The sequence below is a fragment of the Piliocolobus tephrosceles genome, chromosome 10, assembly GCF_002776525.5.
Source record: "Piliocolobus tephrosceles isolate RC106 chromosome 10, ASM277652v3, whole genome shotgun sequence".
Lineage (NCBI taxonomy): Eukaryota > Metazoa > Chordata > Mammalia > Primates > Cercopithecidae > Piliocolobus > Piliocolobus tephrosceles.
The window spans coordinates 43,397,537-43,405,797 of NC_045443.1; positions in this window are offsets into that span (position 1 = coordinate 43,397,537).

Here is an 8,261-nt window from a genome sequence, read left to right on the forward strand (position 1 = left end):
AAAAAAAAAAAAAAAAAAAAAAAAAAAAAAAAAAAAAAAAAAAACAACTTGTTGCTGAAGCAAGGATCAAATCAAGGTAAAGTCAGTAGACATATTGTTAAAACTTCCGTATGGAGTAAGACAGTACTTGTGATATCTTTTTAATTGGCAGAAATAGTTCAGGGTAAAAAACTAAAGATGCAGCCCTCCCACCAAAGACATTCCCAAAGTAACTGCAACTGAGAGAGGGAGAGGAAGAGGCAAAAATAAAGCAAAGAAATATAGCAAATTGCAAAGAGAAAGGAAAACGTATGTTCATACAAAAACTTGTACACAAGTGTTTATAGCAGCATTATTTATAATAGCCAAAATGTAGAAAGAACCCAAACATCCATGAACTGATGGATAAATATAATGTGGTATATGTGTACAATGGAATAGTATTTGACAGTAAAAAATATTAAGTACAGATATGTGCTACAACATGGATGAACCTTAAAAACATTGTGACTAAGTGAAAGAAGCCAGTCACAAAGTCCATATACAGTATTGCATGATTCACTTTATATGACATGTCCAGAATAGGCAAATCCATAACAGGAAGCAGATTGGTGGTTGCCTAGGGCTGGGGATAGAATGGGGTGAGGTGGGAGAAGGTGGGGAGAAATGGAGAGTGATTGCTAGTGAATATGTTGTTTCTTTTTGGGGTGACAAAAATGTTCTGTAATTGGTGGTGATAGTTACACAATTATATAGTCATATATCACTTAGCAATGGGGATACATTCTGAGAAATACATCATTAGGTGATTTGTTCTTTTGGGAACATCATAGAGTGTAATTACACAAACCTGGATTGTATTCCCTACCGCCCACCTACACTGTATTACATAGCCTGTTGCTCCTAGGCTACTACAAATCTGTACAGCATGTTACTGTACTGAATACTGTAGGCAATTATAACACAGTGGTATTTGTGTATCTAAACATATCTAAACATAGAAATGCTACAATGAAAATACAGTATAAAAGATTTAAAATGGCACATCTATATGGGACATTGTATTAGTCCGTTCTCATGCTGCTAAAAAGAACTGCCTGAGACTGGATAATTTTCTAAAGAAATGAGGTTTAATTGACTCACAGTTCTGCAAGTCTGTGGAGGCCTCAGGAAACTTACCATCATGGTGGAAGGGAAAGCAAACATGTCCTTCTTTACATGGCAGCAGGGAGGGGAAGAATGAGAGCTGAACAAAGGAATAAGCCCCTTATAAAACCATCAGATCTCATGAGAACTTACTATCATGAGAATAGCATGGGGGAAATCACCCCCATGATTCAGTTACCTTTCACTGGGTCCTATGACATGGGGGTATTATGGGAACTACAAATCAATATGAGATTTGAGTAAGAACACAGCCAAACCATATCAGGCATTTACCATGTTGGAGCTTGAAGAACTGGAAGTTGCTCTGGGTAAGTCAGTGTGTGGTGAATGATTGTGAAGTCCTAGGACATTACCGTACACTACCGTAGACTTTACAAACACTGTACACTTAGGCTACATGAAATTTATTTAAAAACTCTTTTCCTTCAAAAATAAATTAACTTACTGTAACCATTTTACTATATAAACTTTAATTGTTTTTCTTGAGACAGAGTCTTGCTCTGTCACCAGGCTGGAGTGCAGTGGCGCAATTTTGACTCACTGCAACCTCCGACTCCCTGGTTCAAGCAATTCTCCTGCCTCAGCCTACCAAGTAGCTGGGATTACAGGCATGTGCCACCACGCCGAGCTAATTTTTGTATTTTTAGTAGAGACAGGGTTTCACCATGCTGGCTGGGATGGTCTCGATCTCCTAACCTCATGATCCGCCCGCCTCAGCCTTCCCAAGTGCTGGGATTATAGGTGTAAGCCACCATACTCAGCCTAAACTTTAAAATTTTTAACTTTTGACTCTTTTATAATACAATTTAGCTTAAAGCACAAACACATTGTACAGCAATACAAAAATATCTTCTTTTTTTATACCTGTATTTGGTAAGCTTTTTTCTATTTTTAAATGTTTTAATTTTGTTTTACTTTTTATGCTTTTTTTGTTGAAAACTAAGATACAAACACATTAATGTAGGCCTATACAGGTTAAAGATCATAAGTATCACTGGTCTTACACCTCCACATCTTGTCCCACTGGAGGGTCTTCAGGGACAGTAGCACATAGAGCTGTTACACCTATGGTAACAATAACTTCCTCTGGAAGACCACCTGAATGACCTGGCTGAGACTATTTTGCAATGAACTTTTTATTTTCATAAGTAGAAGCAGACTCTAAAACAATGAAAAAGTATAGTATAGTAAGTGCGTAAACCAGTGACATAGCATTTTTTAAGTCTTATGTATTTTATATGCTAAACTTTAATACAACTGGAAGCTCAGTAGGTTTGTTTATACAAGTATCACCACAAATATGTGAGTAATGCATTGTGCTAAGACTTCATGACAGCTATGATGACACCAGGCGATAGTAATTTTTCAGCTCCATTATAATCTTATGGGGCTGCTGTCATACCCGAGGTCTGTTGTTGACTGACACCATTATGTGGCACATGGCTGTACTAAAAACCACTGAATTGTACACTCTAAATAGATGCATTGTGTGTTTTATGAATTATATCTAAAAAATAAATGGATAAAATTATGTCTAGAAAAGAACTGTAGATGTGACTATTGGCATATGGAATTGACTGGAATCAGATGAGAAGGTTACTGAATTTTTGAGAGAGTTAAACTGATAAAGGGATCACTAGCTTAGAAAAAAAAGAAGCTGACTGCACAGAATTTTACACAAGCCTTAGCCCCAACCTTCTGAGTAGGAAGTGGGCTGAGATATCTTTCTAACCTTTAAAGAAGACATATTCATTAATTCCCACTTCTGATGAGGCCAAACATGATATCAGAAAAAGAAGAATCTTACAAAAGGTACGTGCAAGGGCTATGGAGATAGGTGGGTTGAGGAATCCCTTGTGGTGGAGGGGGCAGAATTGGAGCCTAATTAAGGAGCTTATCCCTCTTCAGTGTAGGAAATCCTTCTAAGGTTGGCCCAAGAGGGTTTTAGAATTGCTACAGACCCTGACTTCCAAATGGCAGCATTTAGGGCACATATCCTGCCCTGATCCACTATTGTATGATATACTGAGGGCTGGTAACTTGTCTTTTTAGTTTGTAGGACTTGGAGCAAGAGGCATCACATCCAGACTTTATGTAGACATAATGGTGTGTCAGCCCATGATGCAGAGACTACCACACATCTCCTAGGGGAGCTAGACTTTAAGTTTAATACTGAAGAGGAGACTTTTGAGTTGTCTCCCTCAGGAAGAGTGTATTTTAAGTGCAGGTGGGAGAGGGAACCAAATATTTGGTGACTAGAAAGGTGGACCATGATGTCATCAGTGATTTTCAACAAATACTCTGGTTCTCCCTGCTTCCAGCCACATGTTGAGATCACAGTTCTCAGGTACATTGTATAAGACCATATAACTTATCTCACTGCCAATGAAATGCAAGCAGAAGATACTCGTGTATTTCCCAAGAGAAAATTTAAGAACCAGTGCACAATTCACTTAATTCTCTTCCTTTTTCTAAGGTGACAAGCATGAGCTGAGATGGAGCTTCAGTAAGCCTGAGTCCACCCTATTGTCACACATTGGATATATCACATGAAGGAGAAAGAAACCTTAATTGTGTTAAGCCACTGAGATTTGGAGTGTTTTTTACACAGCATAATTCATTCTGTCTGATATACATAGTAAGATCAAATGCCTCAGGTGAGCAAAGTGCATGCTGCCAGGTGTACCTTATATTATTAACTAGATATCGATAATTAAACTGTCTCCAAGAGAGGTTATTTATTTTCTTTCATTTCATTCCATCACAAAGTCGTCTAAGCTTTCCTCTAAGCAGAACCAGTAGAAACAGGGTATCCATAATCATTAAACTACTCACATACATACGTAAAAAGACTCATTGATGTTTGATTCCTTAATCTTTGATACATTGTGCTGCCATATGACTGTGACTTCGGGTAGTCCAGGAATGCTCTTCTCCACTTGCACCAATGCCTATAGAATTCATTTGCACATTAAAATTTTGAAAGTGGAGACAGGGCATGAAGTATTGATTTAACTATTTATCATTTAGTTCTGGAGATTAATTCACTCATTCATTTAATAAATATTTATTGAGCATATGATATGAGCTGCTCCAGAGATATTTCTAAATATGAATTTCTTATTGTCAGCCTCCTTTTTAAACCCCTTTTGATGATTTTCCAAGTACTGCAGCAAGATGTATTTTATTAGCAGCACAGGATTTTGCAGCCTGGAATCCAATTATAAAAGTACATGCAAAATGTAGTGTATTTGGATTGTTCTGGGAAGAAGATATATAGCACATCAGACTGTCAGCTCAGACATCTCTGTGGGCTGCCTCTCCAGACACTCTTGCTGAGTTAGCTAACCCTCTTTCACATTCCCTGGGAACCCTGTGCTTCTCTCTACTGCAGCTTCTATCACACTGCAGATAGTTGATGGCCCACTTATCTGTTAGCCTCACCAGAGTGTGAGTTCTTTCATTTTAAATTTTTGTGGGTACATAGTAGGTATATATATTCATGAGGTATATGAGATATTTTGATACAGGCATATAATGTGTAATAATAACCTCAGGGTAAATGGGGTATCTGTTCCTCAAGCATTTGTCCTTTGTGTTATTAACTATACAGTTATATTATTTTAGTTACTTTAAAATGTACAATTAAATTATTGACTACAGTGACCCCATTGTGCTATCAAATACTAGATATGATTCATTCTTTCTAATGATTTTTGTACCCATTAACCATCTCCAATTCCCCCCATGCCCACTACTCTTCCCAGCCTCTGGTAACCATCATTCTACTCTGTATTTCCATGAGTTACACTGTTTTAATTTTTTAGCTCCCACAAATAAGTGAGAACATGCGATATTTGTCTTTCTGTGCCTTGCTTACTTCACTTATCACAGTGACCTCTCCTTCCATCCATGTTGTTGCAAATGATAGGATCTCTTTCTTCTTCATGACTGAATAGTACTCCATTGTGTATATACATCATGTTTTCTTTATCCATTCATCTGTTGATGGACACTTAGTTGCTTCCAAATCTTGGCCATTGTGACTAGAGCTGCAATAAACATGGGAGTGCAGATATCTTTTCGATATACTGATTTCCTTTCTTTTGGGTATATACCTAGCAGTGGGATTGCTGGATCATATGGTAGCTCTATTTTTAGTTTTTAAAGAGCCTCCAAACTGTTCTCCATAACGGTTATACTAATTTACATACCCACCAATGGCATACAAGGGTTCCCTTTTACCCACATCCTCACCAGCTTTCACTGTTGCTTGCCTTTTGGATAAGCCATTTTAACTGGGGTGAGATAATATCTCATTGTAGTTTTGACTTGCATATCTTTGATAATGAATGATGTTGAGCGCCTTTTATATGTGTTTACCATTTATGTATCTTCTTTTGAAAAATGTCTACTCAGGGCCAGGCGCAGTGGCTCATGCCTGTAATCCCAGCACTTTGGGAGGCTGAGGCGGATGGATCACCTGAGGTCATGATTTCGAGACCAGTCTGGCCTACATGGTGAAACCCCGTATCTACTAAAAATACAAAAAAATAGCCAGATGTTGTGGTGCAAGCCTGTAATCCCAGCTACTTGGGAGATTGAGGCTGGAGAATCGCTTGAAGCTGGGAGGTGGAGGTTGCAGTGATCTGTGATCACGCGATTGTACTCCAGCCTGGGTAACAAGAGCAAAACTCTGTCTCAAAAAGAAAAAAAAAAAGTCTACTCAGACATTTTGCCCATTTTAAAATAAGATTATTAAATGTTTTCCTATAGAATTGTTTGAACTCGTTGTATATTCTGGTTATTAATCCCTTGTCAGATGAATAGTTTGCAAATATTTTCTCCCATTCTGTGGGCTGTCTCTTTACTTTGTTGATTGCTTCCTTTGCTGTGCAGAAGCTTTTTAGCTTGGTGTGATCCTATTTGTCCATTTTTGCTTTGCTGTGGGGTATCACTCAAAAAATCTTTACCCACTGTAATGTCCTGGAGAATTTCTCCAATATTTTCTTTTAGTAGTTTAATAGTTTGAGGTCTTGGATTTTAGTCTTTAATCTGTTTTGATTTTATTTTTGTATATGGCAAGAGATAGGAATCGTTTCGTTCTTCTGTATGTGGATATCCAGTTTTCCCAACATCATTTATTGAAAAGACTATCTTTCCCCCAGTGTATATTCTTGGCACCTTTGTTGATAATGAGTTCATTGTAGATGTATGGATTTGTTTCTGGATTTTCAATTCTGTCCCATTGGTCTATGTATCTGTTTTTATGCCAGTAACACGCTGTTTGGGTAACTAGCTCTGTAGTACAATTTGAAGTCAAGTAATGTGATTCCTCCAGTTTTGTTCTTTTTGCTCATGATAACTTTGGCTTTTCTGGTCTTTTGTGATTCCGTATATGTATTAGGATTATTTTTTCTATTTCTGTGAACAATGTCACTGGTAGATTGATAGGGATTGCATTGAATCTGTAAATTGCTTTGGGTAGTATGGACATTTTAACAATATTGATTCTTCCAATCCATGAACATGAAATATTTTTTAATTTTTTTTTTGTATCCTCTTCAATGTCTTTCACCATTGTTTTGCAGTTTTCCTTGTAGAGATCTTTCACTTCTTTCCTTAATTCCTAGGTATTTCATTTTATTTGTAGCTATTATAAATGGGATAACTTTCTTAATTTCTTTTTCAGATTGCTCTCTGTTGGCATATAGAAATGCTACTGATTTTCATATGTTAATTTTGTATCCTGCAATTTCAGTGAATTTCTTTGTCAATTCTAACTGTTTTCTAGTGGAGTTTTTAGGTTTTTCCAAATAAAAAATCATATCGTCTGTAAACAAGGATAATTTGATTTCTTCCTTTCCAATTTAGATGCCCTTTATTTCTTTCTCTTGTCTAATTGCTCCAACTAGGACTTCCAGTACTATGTTGAATAACAATAGTGAAAATGGCCATTCTTGTCATGATCCAGATCCTAGAGGAAAGTCTTTCAGTTTTTCCAATTCATTATGATACTACCTGTAGGTGTGTGGTATATGGCTTTTATTATGTTGAAGTGTGTTCCTTCTATACCCAGTTTTTTAAAGGGTTTTTACTTGAAGGGATGTTCAACTTTATCAAATGCTTTTTTGGCATCAATTGAAATGATCATACGGTTTTTGTTATTCATTCTGTTGATATGATGTATCATATTGATTGATTTGAATATGTTGAACCATTCTTGTATCTATAGAATAAATCTCACTTAGTCATGATGAATAATCTTTTTAATGTATTGTTGAATTCTGTTTGCTAGTATTTTATTGAAGATTTATGCATCAATATTCATCAGAAATATTGGCTTGTAGTTTTCTTTTTTTGATATGTCTTGGTCTGGTTTTGGTACCAGGGTAACACTGGCCTCATAGAATAAGTTTGGCTATATTACCTCCCCATCATTTTTTAGAATAGTTTTAGTATGATTAGTATTATTTTTTCTCTAAATGTTTGATAAAATTCAGCACTGAAGCCATTGCGTCCCAGACTTTCCTTTGCTGGGACACGTTTTACTACAACTTTGATCTTGCTACTTGTTATTGATCTGTTCAGGTTTTGGATTTCTTTGTGGTTCTATCTTATATAAAAATTTATCCATTTCTGGCCAGGCACTGTGACTCACTCTCGTAATCCCAGCACTTTGGGAGGCCGAGGCGGGCAGATCACCTGAGGTCAGGAGCTTGAGACCAGCTTGGCCAACATGATGAAACCCCATCTCTACTAAAACACAGAAAAGTTAGCCAGGCGTGGTGGTGGGTGCCTGTAATCCCAGCTACTCTGGAGGCTGAGGCAGGAGAATTGCTTGAACCCAGGAGGCAGAGGTTGCAGTGAGCAGAGATCATGCCACTGCACTCTAGCCTGGGTGTCAAGAACAAGACTCCATAACAAAATAATTCTTCTAGGTTTCCCATCTTATTGGCATATAATTGCTCATAGTAGCCACTAATGATCCTTTGAATTTCTGCAATATCAGTTGTAATGTTTCCTTTTTCATCTCCAATTTTATTTATTTGAGCCTTCTCTCTCTTTTTCTTAGTCTGGCCAAAGTTTGTCAGTTTTGTTTATGTTTTCAAAAA